Below are 21,212 nucleotides of genomic sequence, written 5' to 3'. Positions count from 1 at the left end.
CCTCATAGTCCTATATATGATTTCTTCTACTTGTCTAGCAGATAAAAAGAAACTAGGATGCTAGATTTTAAGATAATTTAATAATTTTAAAATATGCCCCAAATCTTCTCTTTAAAAGAGAGAAACCATTTGCCCTCTGCCAAATGTAATCATGAATTGGTGACTGAATTTTTAACAAAGTAACAGAGAAGAAATTTTTGTGAATATCTTCCAATACTAGGTCACAGAATCTCAATCCCTCCCCCCCCCGTGTCTCTCTGTATCTCTGTCTGTCCCTGTCTCTGTCTCTCTGTCTCTCTGTCTCTCTCTGTCTCTCTGTCTCTGTCTCTCTGTGTCTCTCTCTGTCTCTCTCTCTCTCTCTCTCTGTCTCTCTGTCTCTGTCTCTCTCTCTCTCTCTCCCCTTTCTGAAGATGGCAGATTATGAGGATGAGGCTGGTTTCATGGTGTGAATTATTTAGGCTTATATGACTCACACTTGGCTAAACATTCAGTGGTTACTTTCTTACTAGTTATCAATATTTTTCACAAGATGTCACACATTCTCATGTTGTATTGAGCCCTAAAAGTAAGCAGCCACTTCTGTGGAAGATGCTGAGATGTTGAAGCTGTCTTATGAAGAAGTCTATGCAGTGTTGAACTAGACTCTGCCAAAAGCCAAGGGAAAAGTAAGAGTTTCTGATAAATCTCTTTTGTATGGTCCATGTTGAAATTATTCTGCCATCCTCAGTCAAGTTTGGGTTTGGTGGCAGCCTCACAGATGTGTTGATTTCCACTTAGTGAAAGAGTCTGAATAAGAAACAAGCCGCAAGCTACTTCCTGAGTTGACACACACAAATCATGACATAATATATAAAGCCTTCTTTTATGTCACTAGGTTCTATGTCACAATAGTGAATAAAATAATGGGAATCACATCCCCTTTAGGCCCCATTTCATTAACTAAAGTCCAGCTATGTGAATACAGCCAACGGTAAAAAGGTTGCGTATCAAGCACTTTTATTTCTCCCTGAAAAGGGAAAGACCGATCGTTATAGAGTCCCCTCATAAGAAAACAGGTAGATCTTTATCCTCACAACTTAAATATAAGGCTGATGAGACTATGTAGAATGGGAGTGAGTCATAGCTACAAAGTACCGAATGTAAGGCAGTCAAGGAACCCAGGAACAGAATTCAAACATGAAATAGATTTTTTAGCTAATATAGCTTCCCTGGAAGTAGATAAGTCTCTAGCTGCAGCAGTTTTTACCCTCCAAGTTTAAATATACTCAGTGAGTTCCTATTAATATAGCGACAGACTGCACTTCAGCATTTCGGTTCTGCCATGCTCTTCTATGTTAGTACTTGATTTGGGACAAGGTATTTAATCACACAACATTTTCATCTCTAAGATGGGAAGAAAATGAACCTAATCTCAAAAGATTTTTGGCAAAATTATATATAATGTCTTCTATGTTTCAGTTATCATAATTCAAATACTCAACAAACATTAAGTATCACTTTATAAAAACCACTTAACAATCCTATTCATGAAGCTAATAGGTATGGCAAAGACAAGAAGGAATCAGAGAAATAGAGCTTTGCTAATGAATATTAAAATCATTTTAATAAGTGTTCAGACTCATATATTCATTCATCAGATAATTTTAGTAGCTAATACATACTGGATGCACATAAGTTCAGGCACAGAGGTATTGCCATTCTCTCAAGCAAAATGCTTAAATAAAATGGACACTAGTATAGATAAGACAATGTGTATACAACTTCAAAAGTAAACATCTGTGAAGGGGAAAGAAAAGAACTTTGGAGGACTGTATTAAGTGAAGAAATAGGCCCCTAGAGTAATTTCGGAATGGATTTCTCTAAAGAAGTATTAGCTAAAACCACATATTGTAGGGGACAAATATTTTTCTAGACTAAGAATATGCTGGAGAGAGATTATAATAGGGGATGTAACAGGGAGAACAGACTGAAAATGAATCTGCAAAAACGATGTTTGAGATTTTATGAGCTCTGAATACCAGCCAAATAACACAACACAATTTATGGGTATCAGAAGTCAAACTGGTTGAGAATTGATGTCTCCATGGGGCATTGATGGGGAGATAAAAAGGTATATGTTTTTATGACTAGGTTATGAGGAAGGTGGATGAGGATGTTTGGTGGAATAAGTAGAAGATCATAGAGTCAATGCAGATAGACTATTTTGGAGTTGAAGATGTCCAGAGGAAGGAGGAGTAAGTGTATCAGACAGAAGGACAATAGCAGTTGCTGTATATGAGATGATGAAGAGATACTTCACACACACACACACACACACACACACACACACACACACACACACACACAAGGTTCTGTATCTTAGCCTCATGAAGGGCTTGAGATGGAGAACTTTGGAAGCCAAGTTCCAGAATATTTCCAGATAACTCTGTGGAACAGGGTTGAAAGAAGTTTGAAAAGAACAGAATTTGTCCACTTTTTATTTTGTTTTGTGGTTTATAAGAGAGGACATAGAATGGTGATTGGGAATCATAGTATGCCTCTGGAATACATAGAGTTTAAAGGGTTGAGTAGCCTTCACCAAAGAGAAAGCTAAGCGTAAAATACATCCTGTAAGTCCTGGAGGTCTTTAATGCGATACAAAATAGTTTGAAGTCAACATGTTCCCAATTATTACTAAGTTACTACCAGAGGAAAAGAAAGGGTTTATGCTGAAGAATCAGCTCTCAGCAGGGCATGGAGTCTGCAAACTACTAGACAGACAGACAGACAGACAGACAGACACACACACACACACACACACACACACACACACAGGGACTTTATCTCAGGGGCAAAGCTTAATTCTTCATTTTATTTTTCTCTTTCTACTTCTCCTCTGTGCTTTCTCTGTTCTGTTCTTATACCCTGTTGTTTTCCTCCTCCTCTTCCTCCTCCTCCTCTTCCTCCTCCTCTTCCTCCTCCTTCTGTTCCTCCTCCTCTTCCTCCTCCATCTGTTCCTCCTCCTCTTCCTCTTCTCTCTATTCCTCTTCCTTCTCCTCCTTCTTCTTCCCTGTTGTTCTCCTGTAACCTTTCTTGTTTTTCTATTTCCCCTTTTATACATCCTAACACAAAAATTTCCACATAAGAAAAGATTACCTCACAACCACAGGTTACATATTTTCCAAAGACCAATTAAAGTCTTGACACTGGAAGAAATCACATTATGATCACAAGTTCCATGTTTTTCTTAGAAGCCAACAAGTAGTTAAGCATTTTCTTTGGTATTCATTTTCCCACCGTAACATCTTCATCCTAAAGCAATGATTCTTTATAACTGACTAACAAAGTTTTGAGCAGGACAAGTGTATTCCAGCCAGTTCCCTTTGCACTGTTGGCAGCTATTGGCAGTTTCAGTGAGGCAGATTCCAGTGCTGTTTCCACAAAACTTTAAACAAGTGGTCAGCTAACCATCTATTTTTCTTAATGCACAATAGGGTCGTTTAATTTCCTTCTACATTTTGTTTTTTTCAAGGTGTATACTGGGGCTTGTGATTAATTCTATAAGCTGAATGGCCAAGGAACTTAGGCCTAACCTTGGGTGGAGGAACATAATTGCTTTCTTTAATTATCTGCATGTTTTCCCCAGATAGAATTCATGGGTCTATAGCGCATGAAACTTCCTTTTTCTTATTTTCTATCCTCTGCAAATCTCACATCTAACAAGTCTGACATCTGGCCTATTATTTTTTATTTGTCTGTTTGTTTCTCTTATTGGAACAATTGGCAGAATAACCTGTACTATCTCCCTAATGATCTTTACTATTTTAACCACCTGTATCTTTTAGGCTATCTCAGAAATTCCAATTAAATAATTGATTCAACTAAGCATCATTGCTCTTATAAAAGTCATCTTTATTATGATCTGCAGGTAAATTGCCCAGTGAGGATTGGGATTTTCCCAAGAAACGATCACACTGTGCTAGATAAAGTGGGATCCTTTCACATAGTAATCACACCATTGCTTTGTGCCTTCGGCAAGGAAGACATCACAGTAAGGAGGAATTTTGGAATGAGCCAGGACACAGGGAGTAAAAGAGGAAATGCCTAAAGCTGCCAACCTGTCATTGGTGCCAGTCTGGGTCTTCGACCTTTAACTTGGGCCTCTACGAGACATTTATATTTCCCATCTATAACAGAGGGTAAAGTACTTCAAATCTCACACTATAACAGCATAAAATGTCTGTATACGATACTATTTGTAATAGATACCACTTGCACATATAGATAATTTGTTTCTACTGTTGTAATAAAACGCCATGCCAAAGGGTGACTTGGGGACCAAAGGGTTTGTTTCAGCTTATAATTTTCAGGTCATACTCTATCACTGACAGAAGTCTAGGCAGGATTCTGAAGTCAGAAACTGAAGCAGAAACCAAGGAGGACTTGCTCCCCTTGGCTTTCTCAGCCTACTTACATATAGAACCCAGGACCAGCAGCCCAGATAGAGGTGGCACCACTGCCAATGGGCTGGGCCCTCCCACATCAATGTCTAATTAAGAAAACGAACTTCAAATTTGCCTACAGGCAAATCTTATGGAAGCATTGTCTGAGTCAGGAGTTTTTCTTCCCAAATAACTCTGTCAAGTTGACAATAAACTAGTCAGGACTACACAAACACATACATAGTCAACATTTGAAGGGAACAGAACGTAGCTACTTGGATGTACAAGTTTAACAAAGTGAACTCCTCCATTTTAAAAATAAATAAACTTGGCTCAAAAAGTAACCAACTAGTGTCCAGAAAGTAACTTAAAAAATTGGTGCTTGCCATAAACATTTATATTTATACATACATATGATTTGTGTGTGTCAGTCTAAAATAATGTGTGGAGGCTTACACACAAACAATTATAGGGAAGTTTGTTTTATAAAGGAAATGGGGAGCACTGTAACTTACAAAGTGAGCATCTCAATTTTGCTACCTACATTCACCTTTGCACCTTAGATTGCACATTGCACTTGGGGCTGTAGCATGTATGTGTGTGTACAACCTGAGAGCACCTAAAGAAAAGGATTCATACCAAAGCAATTCTACAGTTTGGATTGAATTCCCTTTGCATTTTTATAGCAAATACTTAATAATTTAGAATTTTAATGATGTTAGACTCCACCAAGCCACTCTACAAGGAGTAACTTGTGTGTGTACACACACACACACACACACACACACACACACATATATACTCACATACACACACACATATACACACACACACACATATATATATACACACACACATACACACACACATATATATTATATATACTCACATACACACACATATATATATACACACACATACACACACATATATATTATATATACTCACATACACACACACACACACACATATATATATACACACACATACACACACATATATATTATATATACTCACATACACACACACACACACACACATATATATATACACACACATACACACACATATATATTATATATACTCACATACACACACACACACACACACATATATATATATACACACACACATACACACACACACATATATATTATATATACTCACATACACACACACATATACACACACACACACACATATATATATACACACACACATACACACACACATATATATTATATATACTCACATACACACACACATACACACATACACACACATATATATATACACACACATATATATTATATATACTCACACACACATATACACACACACATATATATATACACACACACATATATATCATATATACTCACATACACACACACATACACACACATATATATTATATATACTCACATACACACACACACATATACACACACACACACACACACACACACACACATACATATATATGCTAAAGTTCTATTATGTAAGCTGCTACATCTTCCTCCCCAGGTTAGGAGAAATGTGTAAACAGTTATAAACATTCCTGTCATTGAACAGCCTGTATCTCCCAAAGCTGACCCGAAAAGGCCTGAAGTCAGCAAGCAATCTAGTCATCTGTGCGGGAGTAGAAACCAATAGCAAAGGAATGTCTTTCGGGTCAAAGGAAGCTTATTGGGCTTTAGGAAAAACTAATTTAGGAAAGAGCAAGAAGGTGGTGTGGGATTCGGGAGGAAACAGACCTGGAGGCAGCCACAAAGGAGTGGTTATTACCCCCGTGAGCACACTACCTAATATGGCTTATGTAGGTCTGCTAATCAGCTTTGTAGCGCTGTGCCTCCACGGCCTCTCAGTGTTGCATGTGAGGAGAAGGTCAGCTTGCACCAGCTTTATACTCTGATATCTGAGGGAAAGGGGTAGAGAGCAGGCAGGCTCACAAGGCTACCATGACCCATGTTTTTCAGGGGTCACAGAAACAAAAAATACAGCTGACCCTGACCACTATGAGGCAGGGTTTCCTGAAGGACTGGAGACAACCCAGCCCCCTCCCAGTCGCTTTTGGTTCCAAGTGCATAGAAACCACAGCTTTATGTGGGTGGAAAGAAAATCTGATTAAAGAAGGCAGGAGACAAGAAAAAAAAAAGAGAGAGAGAGAGAGACTTTCTTCTTTTCAACTCTAACTATAAGCTTTGGGGAAGTGTGAAACACATTTTTAAAAACAACCTGTGATGGGGTGGGGGGACGGGCTAAGCAGATTGCACTATGGCCTCTGATTATTGTAGCTTGGAGTATCTTAGTCACACTTCGTGGAATTATCGTCAATGCGTTTAATTGCTAGCTTCTTTTATTTCAAGCCTTCACATCAGACATCAGTGTTTCTTTACGTTTCCTTTAGTGGGTTACTTGCCTTTGCTGTTAATTTTTCCCTCCTCTCTCGAAGCCTCCAGAGTACATATCATACAGATAATTAGAGCTTCTCTCTAATATTTTAAATGTCACTGATGGAGGTCATGGGCATTTGTCGCCCCCCCCCCCCCCCTTTTAGCTCCTTTTTGTCTCACCTCATTAAATGCAAATGAACATATCTGGATTAGTTCCTCCTAGTGGCCTACATGTCTTTGATCATTAAAAAACGGTGTCCTCATATAATAGCAAAAACAACAACAAGAAGTCACCAGGAAAATCCTAGACACCCAAATAAATGCGATTTCAATCAGTCTTCTCTCCTTTCACAAATTTCAGCTCGAGTCTAGCTTTAACAAAGTATTAACTTTGAACTCAGTCCAACTTTAGCTTGGGGTGTGTGACCTAAAATGGTGGAGATTACTCACTTCTCTCCTTCTACTGGGCTCTGCAGAGACTCTATTTTAACCACCCTCTGTCTAACCACGAACTTCGGAGCGTTTGTTTACCACACCATCCTGCCCATTCGGAAGTTGAAGAGTTGCGGCTCTAACACCGAATTTTTTTTAAAAGCCCAAGAGCAGTGTTGACTAAATCACCAGTGCCCCCTAGTGTTTGGAATAAGCAACGTCTTGGAAGCGGACGTGCGGTTGGGTTTGGCTGGTGCAGTTGCTAGAATCTTTCTGGTATGAAGAAAAGCGATTGTTTCCAGGATGACAGGGAACCAGCTTTCCTGAACAAGTCTGAGGAAACAAAATGCTACACCTTTCAGATCATATCATATTCATGTCATAGTTATCAATAGCACAATGTAATGAAAATCTGCACTTGTATGTTTAGGGGAATGAAAATAAGACAGTTTTTAAAGACATTTTATTTTCTCTATATTTAAATAATTATAATACCAAGGAATTTATGCAAGCCCATTCTCTGTATCAAGATGAGTTGTTTTTTTTATTTTAATTGCATTAAATAAATGTGACCAGTTTTCATTAATGGGATAATTGATTCAATTTCTAAAAGTCTATGGAAAAAAGAAATGAGTTATCCCTTTTTCCCCAAAAGGTAAATACATAAGACATTTTTGAGATATTTGTCAGGCAAAGCCATCAGCTTGAGATCACTCTGACTATAGGAGCAGGTCCTTTCCAACCTGAAAGTAAGCAGCTAACAGTGCATTTTTAAAGGTAATTCATCTTCCCTGATGTCCCCAGAGACTTGAAAGGGAGGATGTTTCCATTCTGCGTGAGCATCCTCAGTATCTACCTCCACACTCAGGTCTGAAGAACTGTGCATAGTCCCTGAGATTCATCACCACTCAGACCAGCACCGAGAAAGCACTGGACCTTGGAATGTAAATTATAAGCACCACAATAGCATTAATCAAATGTCGAGTGGGAGACTAAAAAACTCACCTGGAAACATGGAAATTTGTTTTATTGGCCCTGAGAGAGTGATAGCAATTGTTGAATACAAGAAACATGAAGTTGTTTCATAAAGGGCATGCAACAAAGAGGAAAACTGAATTGATGTACAGAGTGATTTTCCGGAACTCTCTCTCAAACTGAAATTCAGGTGGTCAGGGAGGGGTTTCCAAGAGGAAGGGGAAATGTAAACTCTATGTGATCCAGAAGCAAGGGTCACCATACTCATAGGCAATTCATCACTGGAGGAGACAGTGAAGATCTCCAGTATGCTCTGACTTCCACCTACCTCTAGCAAGCGACCCCCTTTACGCATTTGTATGTATTGCACCGGAACCACACTGGAATCCCACCTAGTTACTACCTTTTCTGTCATGACCTGTTTCTGTTTTAGCCAACTTGAATATTTTTTCCCAGATGCATCATTCTCCACTATCACAGTACTCCTGCAAATGTTCCTGTAGATGTAACTGTCTTGTTAAATAAGAAACACAGAGCCAATTGCAGAGTTAAAAGCCAAGAGGTCAGAGCAATAACTGAGAGCTGAAAACCTTACCCTTCACTGCTGCTCTGTCTTTCCTCTCCGCAAGAGACCTACTTCCTTTGTCCTGTCTTTTATATAGACTTTCTGTTCTGCCTTCTCATTGGTTGTAAAGCCAGCCACATGACCTCCTCGTCACTGTCTGTTATACAGACCTCCAGGGCTTCTATGGTTGGTATTGAGATTAAAGGCATGTGTTGCCATGCTGGTTGTATCCTTGAACACCCCGAGATCTTGCCTAGCTCTGCCTTCCAAGTGCTGGGATTAAAGGCGTGCACCACAACCGCCCAGCTTCTGCTCTGGCTTGCTCTGACCCCAAGGCAAGTTTATTAATATACAAATAAAACCACATTTCAGTACAAATAAAATATCACTGTATGTTCCTCCCTTGCTCATGCCTCTGTTTCCTAGGCTGGTGTTACAGTTCTTCAGTGAGCATCATAAATGGCCAGGACACATCCTCTAGAGCAAAACCACTTCGACTTCAGTAGTTCTGAGCAGACAGGTGAATCACTTCACCTCCCTGAGTCTCTGTGTGTAAATGGGGAAACCACAAGGTGTTATACACACATTTATGAAACTGTCAAAGAGAAAACTCAAAGAAGTTGTATTAAAATGATCAAATTACTATGATATACAATGAATTTTGTAATATTCTTTTGTATTTCCATGACAAATTTTGATGAGGGCCCACCTAAGATCTTTTTTCTTTTTGTCTCATTAATGTTTTTTGACCAACAATCTGAAAAGCAGATCTTAAGCTATGCTATGACATGAACCATAAAGGTTTCTGGGACATAAGGCAATTGAGATGCCAAGGTATCCACAGCATTTCTGACAAACAATTGGCTCTAACATTTGATTTTATTATTGTAAATTCTCTGCCTCTTCCCCCCGGAAGGAAGATTGTTTCTCATTCACAATGGTAACATCATCAAGAATGAAAAGATACAACAACAACAAAAATTACAAAATGAATGTAATCCTATCATCTTGTCAGATGCCATTTTCTAAAAGAATCAAGTGAAGAAAGTTTCTAAAACTTTATAGGGTTTGTTTGTTTGTTTGTTTGTTTGTTTGTTTTGAAGGAAAAAATAGCATGTGGCCCCAGTACTTCAGCAGTGACAAGAACATTTAGATTACAAATGTGCTCCATAGTTTTCTGTGAACATAGTACCAAGGCTGTCTCTCCCATTCCCTCTCTGGCATCATGGTGATCAACTATACAGAGACATCGAGGTGTGTGAGTTAGTATGCAAGCAGTGTTAAAACAGATGATACCAGTATTCACAAATAACACTCAATAAAGCCCATTTTCTGAAATACATATTTAGATGTGTATAAGTGATGAAAGATTATTTCTTTACTTTTTAAGTGGCTTTCAAGGAGGCCAAGTAGACATTAACCTCAGCTAGTGATTAAACTATGTTTCTTTTTCCATTGATTTCTCTGGTTATTTCCAAATTCATTTAAAAAACATAATAAAGATGAAGCAATAATACTCAAAAGCAGTGGAGGCGTACTGGTGGCTAACCAAGGAAGAGTCAATGTAACTATAATAATAATAAGTAATAATAATATAATAATTAATGAAAATTAGTGCCGGTGAATGTGGACACAAATACCCTGCAGAAGTTTGCAGGCAGGCCACATACTGGCTTTTCTAATAGCTCAGGACAGAGACACATGGCCTTCAACCCTAGTCAACAATGCTTCCTGCTCCCTCGCACACACTCGGCATCAGGTCTGCATGGTTCTGAATAAGAAAGAGACAAAAGCACCAGTATGAGTAACAGTTAACTATAAAATGCATTCCTCAGGAACAGTTTTCATTTTCATTGTCTCGTACTCAGCGTACACAAAGATAGTTTAATTCCATAGTTGAAGCTCTGCTCACTGAATGCTCCACAATGACTATCATTTTCGTATCACAATGGCTTGTTTTCCTGCCCTTTCCTAGAAAGTGCTACCCCTTCCCTCTACCTGGTATTACAGATTCCAGTAAGATAAGTGATATTTAAGAGTGACTTCAGTGGCTCTTAAAGATAGGTATAGTACTAATTACTGCCGTGGGCTTCAACTATCCTGCCAGTGACAGCTGCTGCTCGATTCCACTTTATAATTATGAAGATGGCCTCCATCTTCTAACAAGTAGTCCAACAGTGTTGCTGAATGCACCCAGCCCCCAAAGCCTGAAAATGTAGCACCTCTTCAGATTCTGAACCTAGGCATGAAATGAAGTCTAAATAATGAGTGAATGAATTCACCCATGCTAAATGGGCCCTGGTGAATTCATTGTGTAATGTGGGGCATCAGAGCACATGCTTATAGCTTAGGGTAGATTATGTCACAGCAAGTAATAGTGGCCAGCTCTCCCCAGCTTAATATAAGTTTGCTTGATACATGTTCCAGGTGAGTTTACTGCTCAACAAAGTTGATTTGGAATTTATCCCAACACACACTTCCATGATTACCATGATTGGCAGCAGGAGTTCATATCTCAAACCTTAACACCATACACATGAAAGCAACACATGCCACTGTGCTCTTGTTCATCAGCTAAAGAAAATCATGATGGTGTACCTCACTATACAGGGATGTGACATCATAAAACCACTAGATACCTAGAACAAGAATGGAAAATACTTAGTAAGTAATAAATCTAATAAATTTTCTCACTTCAATTTATTTGGTGACCAAGACTTGATCACAAATATCTCATTTCAGTTTCTGTGTTCCAGCAAATTTTAGTTTATACTATTACCATTCAGTTGGTTTTAAAAAGGGCCATTTACCTGTTGTCAACAACCCTAGACTCTACAACCCAATAAACCATATAACTGATGAGTACATTTAAATTTCACACCTTCAAGATTCTTCTCAAACTTATTTTTCTGTCATCTCTATCTTAATACCTACTTTTCCTTAGCCATCATAACTTTCATTTTTATATAGGTTTCTCAGCCTACATACTTCTAACCCATGCTATAATTAAAAACATTGGGTGTATACTTTTTCTGTATATATATTTTATTCTCTTTTATTGCAATTATTGATATTAAATGTCATTTTTATAATAAGAATATCCCTAAAAGTGAAAATAATTACTGTAGAAACAGTGATTCAACATTTAACAATTCTGTCCTTATAGGTTCTTGTAGGTACTTGTATGGCAGTGTATACCCATGAAGTGTGAGGAATTTAAATATTAATATACTTCAAGAATAAAAAATGCAGGGACAGTTCCAGTTGTATGTCAAATCAATTATAGTCACTCCACTTATTCCAAATTACAAGAAAATCCATTCTGTTCATAGAAATTGAGAATTTCGACTATGTAGGAACACATTCCCTAATTCTATTTTTATTTTTTTTCTTTATTACTTTGGGAGTTAGAATACAAACTAGCAGGATTTATTATGGCATATTCATTTAAATGTGTTCTCACATTTCCCCTCCCCACCTACTGTACCCTAGGATCCATCCAGCTTAGTCCCTTTCTTCCCCAATTAGTCTCCCCTTTTGCTCTCCTATCACAAGTGTCCCATTGTCCTGTCTATATCACACCTCTCTTAAACATTTTCCTCCATCACTTATTTTATTCTGGCTAAGATCAAGCACAGATTTCTTCTTTTTCTCTCTAAGAAGCACCTTTCTAGTTTATGAACACACACACACACACACACACACACACACACACACACACACACACACTGAAATATAAACAGAGATGTGCAAGTATCAACTTGGTATGTTGACGTAGTGTCTGCCCTTCAGATGTATACACACCTGAAAGTTGTGTATAGAATTATAGTGGTTTTCTAGTTTTTCTGCTTTTTGAAAAGCGGTCACACTGATTTCTGTAGTTGCTGAACCAGTTGACATTACCACCAGCCGTGATTAGTGTTCTCATTTCCGCACATATTCATAGCTTTTCCCACCATTAGTTTTTGGTCTTTGTGACTAGCTATTCTTACACTGACTGGTGTGACATGGAATCTCAAAGCAGTTTGAATTCCCTTTCTCTGATGAAGATTAGAATGTTGAATCTTTTGTTTGAATATTTATTGCCCATTTGTATTCTTCTTTTAAGAACACTCTATTCATAAATATATTACAGTTTAATCTGTAGTCTTACTTAGAGTTAAAGATAACTCTTAATGATATAGCCCTTATGTATTGTTTCTTAAACCACAAAATAAGAGATTTCTGAAATCATTTACTAAAATTTGCTATAGATAACATTGGCTTCTTGTTACAATAGAGACAAACTGAGGCCCATTTAGTCTGCATTTGTACCTTTGAAATGAGATGAGAAATAACTAGCCCAGACCATGTCAAGAGGAACATGAGAGTTTGCTTAGAACATCTACCTGGAGGAAATATTTGATTTTTCCTCCCTATTCATTAAAATTATATTGCTTATGCATACGTGTGGCCCTGAAATTAGTCCAACTCTTAACAGTTTCTTTCTACCATTAGGAGATACTTTAGTGAAGTTAGAAACATTCAAACATTAACTCTATATTATTTTTGTTTATTGATATATTGATGTATTTATTTTTTTGTTGTTTCGTTTTGTTTTCCAGTCTCTGTTCCCACCATGTGCCTCATGGGAAAATGATATTGTGCCTGCCTCCGTGGGTGCACCACCTTTAGATTATATACACAGTCCAGTTGTTCCGGAAATGGTTAACTTGTAAGAGAGGAAAAAGGAGAACCTGCTGCTCTGGGACCGAGTTTTCATAGGTTTCTGGCAAGTTTCCGTTGTCCTCAGAAATTATTCTTTAATGAAACCATTCGCTTATTTTCTGCTTTGACCATTGTCACCCATTGATGTAATTTCACACCTGTGGTAACTACCTGCACATGGGAAGGGATGTGTAGCACGAATCTTAAAAGTTCTCATTAATAAAAACAAACCCAAAGCCAGGTATTGGGGTGAATGCTGAAAGATCAGAGAAACAGAACAGGCCACAGCCACCTCACCTTGCCAATTCCTCAACTGATCCAGTTTTCTCAGACTGGAAGTGTCTGAGTCCTCATCCAAATGGATCTCAGCTGAACTGCTGCTCAAAAGCCTAAAAGCTTAACTAGCTCTAGTTCTTGGTTTTCATGCCTTACATCCTTTTTTGCTTCCTACCATCACTTCCTGGGTAAAGGCATGTGTCTTTACCAAGTAAGACACAAGATCTCAAGTGCTAGGTTTAAAGGCAAGTGCTACCACTGCCCAACCTCTATGTTTAATACAGTGGCTGTTCTGTTCTCTGACCCCTAGATAAATTTATTGGGGTGTATATCAACCACATTTCCCCTTTTCTGTTCAAAATAAAAAGTTATAACTGATAAGAAAAATTATATACAATGAGTATATATAATATATATATTGGTGAAATTATTAAGGCCACTCCACGTAGTTAAAAGGGAGGTTTATTTTGTGGGGTAACTTACAAATGAAGGGGTATGTTGCAGGCAAAGGTATAGGGTAGTCTGGCGGTGTTCTCTGGAGAACTCTGCTCGGTCCACCTCTAGTGTCCCGCGTCCCGGAACCAAGAGACCACCTCCTCCTGCTCCTCGGTCCTCCGCTCCTTCCTCTGCCCCGCCTTGTGGGCGTGATCATTACTGAAGCCTCAATGGGGGTTGAAACTTCCAGGCCAATGCTGGGATGGCTACCCACTACATATATACAGTTAAGAATTACATTAACAATGTCCAGTCCATTAACATTTGACAAATTCAGACAAAAAAAATCATTACTTATACTATTTAAAACAAGTAGTTCCTTTTTAAAAGTAGATTCAATAATCTACCTTTTTATCTTATCAGGGAAGCCTGAGAGTGATAGAACCCTGAGAATGAGGGACTAGGCTCCTGATGTTGCTCAGGTGGCCAATCAGACTGCATTTGTGGTAGGTTTTAGTATTTTGACTTTTAACTATGTGAAGAAAAGTTTGTTAGTCATTAAAATACTTTGAATCAAGTTCAGGACAATTTATTCTTGTCCTTGTGACCTCTAGGCTTAATTTGGTTGTCTATCACATGAACAACAAAACTATTTCTCCCTGATTTAACTTTGTGTTACAACATAATACACAGCAAGTCTCTACATTTGACTTTAGAGGAGCAATTGATGATTATTTTGGATAATTATGGACTGTGTAATGTTGGAACCATACCACTATGAACAAATACTTGTCACTTACAAGATATAAAAATTCATCTGAATGTCATATGTTTATATTTGTATTATCTAATCTAAGTAGAATAATATTAGGGAAGGGACTAGAGAAGAAACTCAGCAGTTAAGAGCATATTTTGTTCCTTCAAATGGCCCTTGTTCCATTCTTACCAGGTCATGTGGCTTACAACTGCCTGTTACTCCAGCTCCAGAGGCATTCATGCCAATGGTGTCCATCTATATGCATGTGCATATTCCCACATACATACACATAAGTGAAAGTACAATGGAACACGTATTTCCAAAATAATATTAGAAAATACGCAAAGTTATTTTTCAATAGCCTTTGTGAAGTATCATATCACTGTGAGTGAATTGACCAGAGAGTTGATACTATTCACATGACATTTGAACACAACAGAAAAGTTCTAAATCAAATTTCCTCTAAAATTAGAGGTAGCATGTTTGTCTAAATATATGCAGAAACCAAACATAGCTTGAAATAGCACAGCAATAAGCAAACAGAAAAGATTATTTTTTTAAACTAATCTTGCATTGCTACTTAAGACATTCTTATGGATGGTATTAATTTTGAGCTCACATCTGCCTTTTGTGTTCCAGATGAACAGCTTATGGCACTTCATGTAACTCCATGGATTCAAGATTTTCAGATATAGTATCTACTCTCTGCACTGACTGGGAGGAACTTACAGGCTGTCATATTGATGAGAGTGCTCTGGGCTCTCCACTAGAGACTCAGGAAACAAAAACAAAGAATCTAAGAAAAGGATAGAGTAATTCCTTGTTTCTATGAGATTTTTAATTAACATGCTTAACTTTAAATTATTAATATATAAAACAATGACATTACTTGTTTACAATATAGCATTTTCATGGGTTTCAAAACATCTCAATAAAATATTAACATTATGAGTGCTCTAATTAAAATGGATTCCATAAAAATCAACTCCAAAACATCTCCAATTCTGGAAACATTCTCACTACTGCAGTCCACAAGTATTTGATTTCTGCATTGCGTTTCTTGCCAAGAATTCATTACATATCACGGCTTCCCTCTAAATATGCCTCATTTTTCATGCAATCTAGTTATGAAATTCCCTCCTAATTCAAGTGCTGTCAATAGCATGTCAGTGGTTATTATTACCTCTGTAGCTACTTTTCAATAAGCAAATTTGGAATTGATTTTTTTATTTCTGTAGTGATAAAATGATTTGAAACTTTCTTGCAAGTTTAGCATCTGGAGATTCTTCAACTTTGGTCTTCTGGTTTGATTATTTTGACTCCCAGCACTACTCTGTAGACACGTTGCTAGATCAGAATGCTTTATTTAAAGCAATTCTCTGTCCGTGAGGGAAATACCAGTAGAATGAGTTATTAAGCTCATTATAGATCTTGGATTATTTTAGAATTAAAAATACATGTCACTGAAAAGAATACAGAAGGTAAAATGTTTTTGAGATTTTTCTGAGAAAAGGTTTATGGGAAGAAATGTTTGTAAATTGTTAATCAGGAATAAACACATTCCAATCAAACACATAGAAATTTTAATTGTTCTTTAAAACTCTTACTTTCAAGATGTTGCCAGAGTAAATGATTATCTTCTAATTATACAATTGTTCTTGCTGTGGTACTTCAATTTCCAATCAAGACTGCTATGGTTTGCAGATACTGAGTGGAATGAAATATTCTGATGAACACAAGCAATCTATGGGGCAACGGCCATGGTGGCTTTAGTTCCAGGACCTTTGTCGCTTTTTGCCCACAGAAGAAAAGTAGATAAATTTCAAAAGTATTTGAATTGAAATTTGATTATCCTAATAGTAAAATATCATTCAATTTTTGGCTATAAAAGCTAATACAAAAACCATATAAGGTTTTGAGTGGAGGAGTTTTGAGGAAAGGTGGGGAGAGAGTGAGAAAATGGATATGTATAAAATCATTATTGGTCACATTGATGCTAATTATTGGGATAATAACTTTGCCTCATACAAGCAGAGGACCCCTAAAGCCATGCAGTATGGCTCCATGGAATTGTGATCTCCCAGATCACCAGATCTTATTAAAAATTATTATTTTGTGGTCTAAGGTAGTACTAAGGTTTTCTGCCTTCAAGATGGCTCTTAAAATTATTCTGACACAAATTCTTTCTCTCTCTCTTTTTTTTTTTTTCAAATCAACATTTGGTAACAGTGATTAAAAAGGCAAGACTGTGGCTGAATTTTTAACCTCCATACATTTAAGACAAGTATTTATCATTACCTAATCAAGATATATTAATCACTCCTTAATGATCAAATTATTAGGATAAAAACAAATATGTCAAATAGTTGGATGTGAAAAACTACATAACTCAGAGAAGTGTTAAAATGAGTTGATTTGGAAGTAGAGAGAGGGGAAAGGAGGGAGGGAGGGCCACTTACTTTTAATTTTTTGAATATGAGGAAACTATTGGCTTCAGGGAGATGAGTAAAGCAGGTGGCTGTGATTACTTACAGTGCTGATTTTCCAAGTATTTTTCTAGGTTGTGATTACATGGTTTTCTTACCAAGCGTCTTGCTCTGCAATGAGAAAGAAGCCACAAATTCTGGGTGGCTATAGCTGAAAAGATTAGCATTGGTTATCTATGGGTGGCAGGTGAAAATGGTAGAGAAAGGGGCTACAGGTACGTGATATCTGAATATGCTTTTCTGAATAACATATCCCTTCGTCGCTATGTTAATATTATGCAAATTTGAAAAATCAATAAAACCAATGAGAATGCTTGAAAGATACTTGCACTCAGTTCATATATTTTGATATGCAGGAGACCACCAAGTTGCTATAGAGGAGTGAACTGACATAGGCCATGAAGTGAGCAAGTCAAAATTCCATGTTATTAGAAATAAAAATGATGAAATCAATGGAATATATCCAATTCATAGGGGATACAGGATGATCATAGAAAAGTATATATCATGTGCATTTATAAATTCTTACATGTGGTATATGCAATATATGTGAATGCACATTCCATTCATGTGCATAAACAAGACTTTCAAGTATGTGTGCATATGTATGTATATAACATAACATAATATAAACACATACCTGAAGTTCTGTTCATTGAAAAGGCCTAATAACGATGATATTCCTATAACAGTGAAATTTAATGCTGGATTCTAATTTTGTAACTCATTAAAATAATCTAGGAGTCCTTGAAGCAATGACTGGATCTCTTGTTAATTCAATTCAGGGGATGTATAAATTGAGCTTAAACAACCTTTATGCTTTAGAAAGTGCTAGAACACTCAAAGTATTGATCAAATATTAAGGACTTGGTAATCAGCTTTAATGGGCTTCCACTGAGCACATTGGAGGAAAGAGGAAACTGAGCACATAACAACAGATAAATTATACAAGAGTACAATCTATATAATAAAAAGAAGGCATCTAACAGAAACAGAAAGTCATGTGTTTTAAACATCACAGAAATGATGACCCAGAAAGCAACCACCATAAAAACTATTACTAGCATGTGGAAGTTGTTGACAAGAAATATATTTAGGTAGTTTCAGGGTATTTCCTTGTCCTGTCTTTACAAGTCACAGGGAAACAAAGTGACATTTCATTGAGAAAATTTGGATACACAACCTTAAGCCAATGATCAAAATAACCAATGGATTAATGATACCATACAAGGAAAATTTAAGGCCAACTATGGGTCCTTTTCCTCTTAATGTTTCCTCACACAGAAAACTAAAGGCAGTGAGTGTCGCAAAAAAGTGCACATATCATGAAGTAAGATAAAATAATTTTACTCTGCACATCATTCCCGTTGTTCAAATAAGAATAAAGTACATGCAAATGCTAGCCATTAAATATGAATTGAGTGATTTGGGTGATTATAGGAATGATTTAAATGCTTTTACATTTGTGTTCAAAATTAGTACTATACAATGTAAATATTTGCAACAAAAGATGCTAAAATCACAGAGGCTATTTTTCTTTGCTTAGCACATTACATAGCAAATGTTTCTCACTTGACTAATCAAGAGAGAAAGTAAGAAACAAAGAGACTCGTCTTTTAATGTCTCCAATAGCAATTTTTTTCTTACATTTTAGGAAAGCAGCATTACATCTTCATTGTGTATAGGACTGAAAGTGTTCACAGTAAAAACTTCCTCAGGAGAAGCAACACTGTTGCTTTATGTTAGCATCCCAGGCTTGCTTCTCTGTCCCAGACACCATCTTGTGTGTACTCTCCTCAGAAATCACACGTGGTCCCACAATTCTGGCTGTGGGACAACTTGATTTATTTACTTTAGCTTCAAGCATGACATGAAGGTGTAAGTATGTGGTGTTTGTAAGATGCAGAGCCAGAAGGTAAGCCTGGATCAGCTTGGATTCTGAGCCTTGAGTCCTAATGTCTACACCGTGGTCTCAAGGCATTCATTTTTTTTTTAGAGCAGCTGAGGAGGCAAATTGAGAAAAATGACTAGCAACTGTTGGCAGAAAGATTTGCGCTCAAGATAAAAGCACAGATCACTTTTATGGCTCATACTTTATAGAACAACATTTAAAATCTGGATGAAATCTAAGGAAGAAAACTCAAGTAGGTGAACAAAAGCACTCTTGCCGAAGGAGCTTCTAGAGTCTGTGGAAGGGTCAAAGGTCTCTTAAGGATTCGGCATATAGAATGTAACCTTTCTTAAGGATGCAGACTTATTTTCACTAATGGTATCAGACACCAGCTTGGCTGAACTTGGAAAAATCCATGTTAACGATAGTAATGGAGTTTAGAAGCTAATATCACTCTTACTGTAAACAAAGAAATTGGATTGGTTTCTGGTCTAGAACTATGCCACAGTGAGACTTTAGAAAGTGACTTAGTTTCTTACAGACTTGATTTCTTCATCTGCACAACAGGAATAAGTCTATCATATATGGTGTTAGAGGAGATTGAATGGACCCATATATGGGATGCCTACCATTGTATCTTGAATATAGAATTCTCACCAAGAAGAGTCACAACTATTGTATATATACCTCTGTGGCAAAGAGAGTACAGGAAAGGGATATGTAGTTTAAGCTGAGGGAATCTCTAATATTAGAACTTACATTAAAGATGGATCAATACCTAAACTGTGCATTTGGCAGACACAAAAAGGCATGAGTAAATGCAGATATCAAGATAGTAGCTGGTGTTTGAACTGAAACTTCAGACACAGATGAACACTAAAGACAAGATAGAAGCACCAAATAATACAGCTCACCTTGGGGACGATGGTGCTATGCCTCACTTTGCCCCATATGGTAACCACTAGAAGAAAGTGGCTGTCTAAACTACTTAAAACTAAAGAAAACATTAAAATCAGACCCTCAAGTTACTAGTTACATTTCTAATTATGCATCTAGTTGCTACTGTCTTTGATAGAAAGCAACACAGATCTTGTGCCATTGCAAGAAGTCCTAGGGGGACAGTCTTATTTCCTGAAAGGGCATGCTACTCCATATTTAGTCCTGTGGGTTTTTTTTGTTGTTGTTGTTGTTGTTTTTTTTTTTTTTTTTTTGTGTGTGTGTGTGTGTGTGTGTGTGTGTGTGTGTGTTTCGAGACAGGGCTTCTCTATATAGCTTTGTGCTTTTCCTGGAACTCACTTGGTAGCCCAGGCTGGCCTCGAACTCACAGAGATATGCCTGGCTCTGCCTCCTGAGTGCTGGGATTAAAGGCATGTGTCACCACCGCCCGGCTAGTCCTGTGGTTTTAACACCTGCAGTTCCTAGGTCTTGGGGAGGGAGATCCCCCCCATCACATCTATTCATTTAATTTCCCCTCCAACAGTAAGAAGCTAGATGAGAACCAAAACCCTATCAGTGGTCATCAGAATTCATAGAGAGCTTCTGAAATCACCAGGACTCCTGCATCCTTCATAAAAAGCTGCCTGACACTGAATGGAAGTGGGACCTAATCTGCTTAAGAAGGCCTTTTGAAAAGAGAATCTAGATATTAAACAACAAAGGAGCTAGTGGGGAGATGAAAGACAGGGAGACATTCTCATGGTGACTGGGAAGTAGAACATGGCTGTGTTGTAGAGAAATACACATGGCAACCAAGAGCAGCAAGTATCTATGAACATTCATTAGCCCTGGTCAACACCAAGGAGAAAAGAAGAACCTCCCTCTTATGATTAAAATAAGAAAGAAAGAAGGGAAGGAAGGAAAGAAGGAAAGAA

Source organism: Onychomys torridus, chromosome 12, assembly GCF_903995425.1.
Source record: "Onychomys torridus chromosome 12, mOncTor1.1, whole genome shotgun sequence".
Classification (NCBI taxonomy): Eukaryota; Metazoa; Chordata; class Mammalia; order Rodentia; family Cricetidae; genus Onychomys; species Onychomys torridus.
This window is presented reverse-complemented; position numbering follows the sequence as displayed.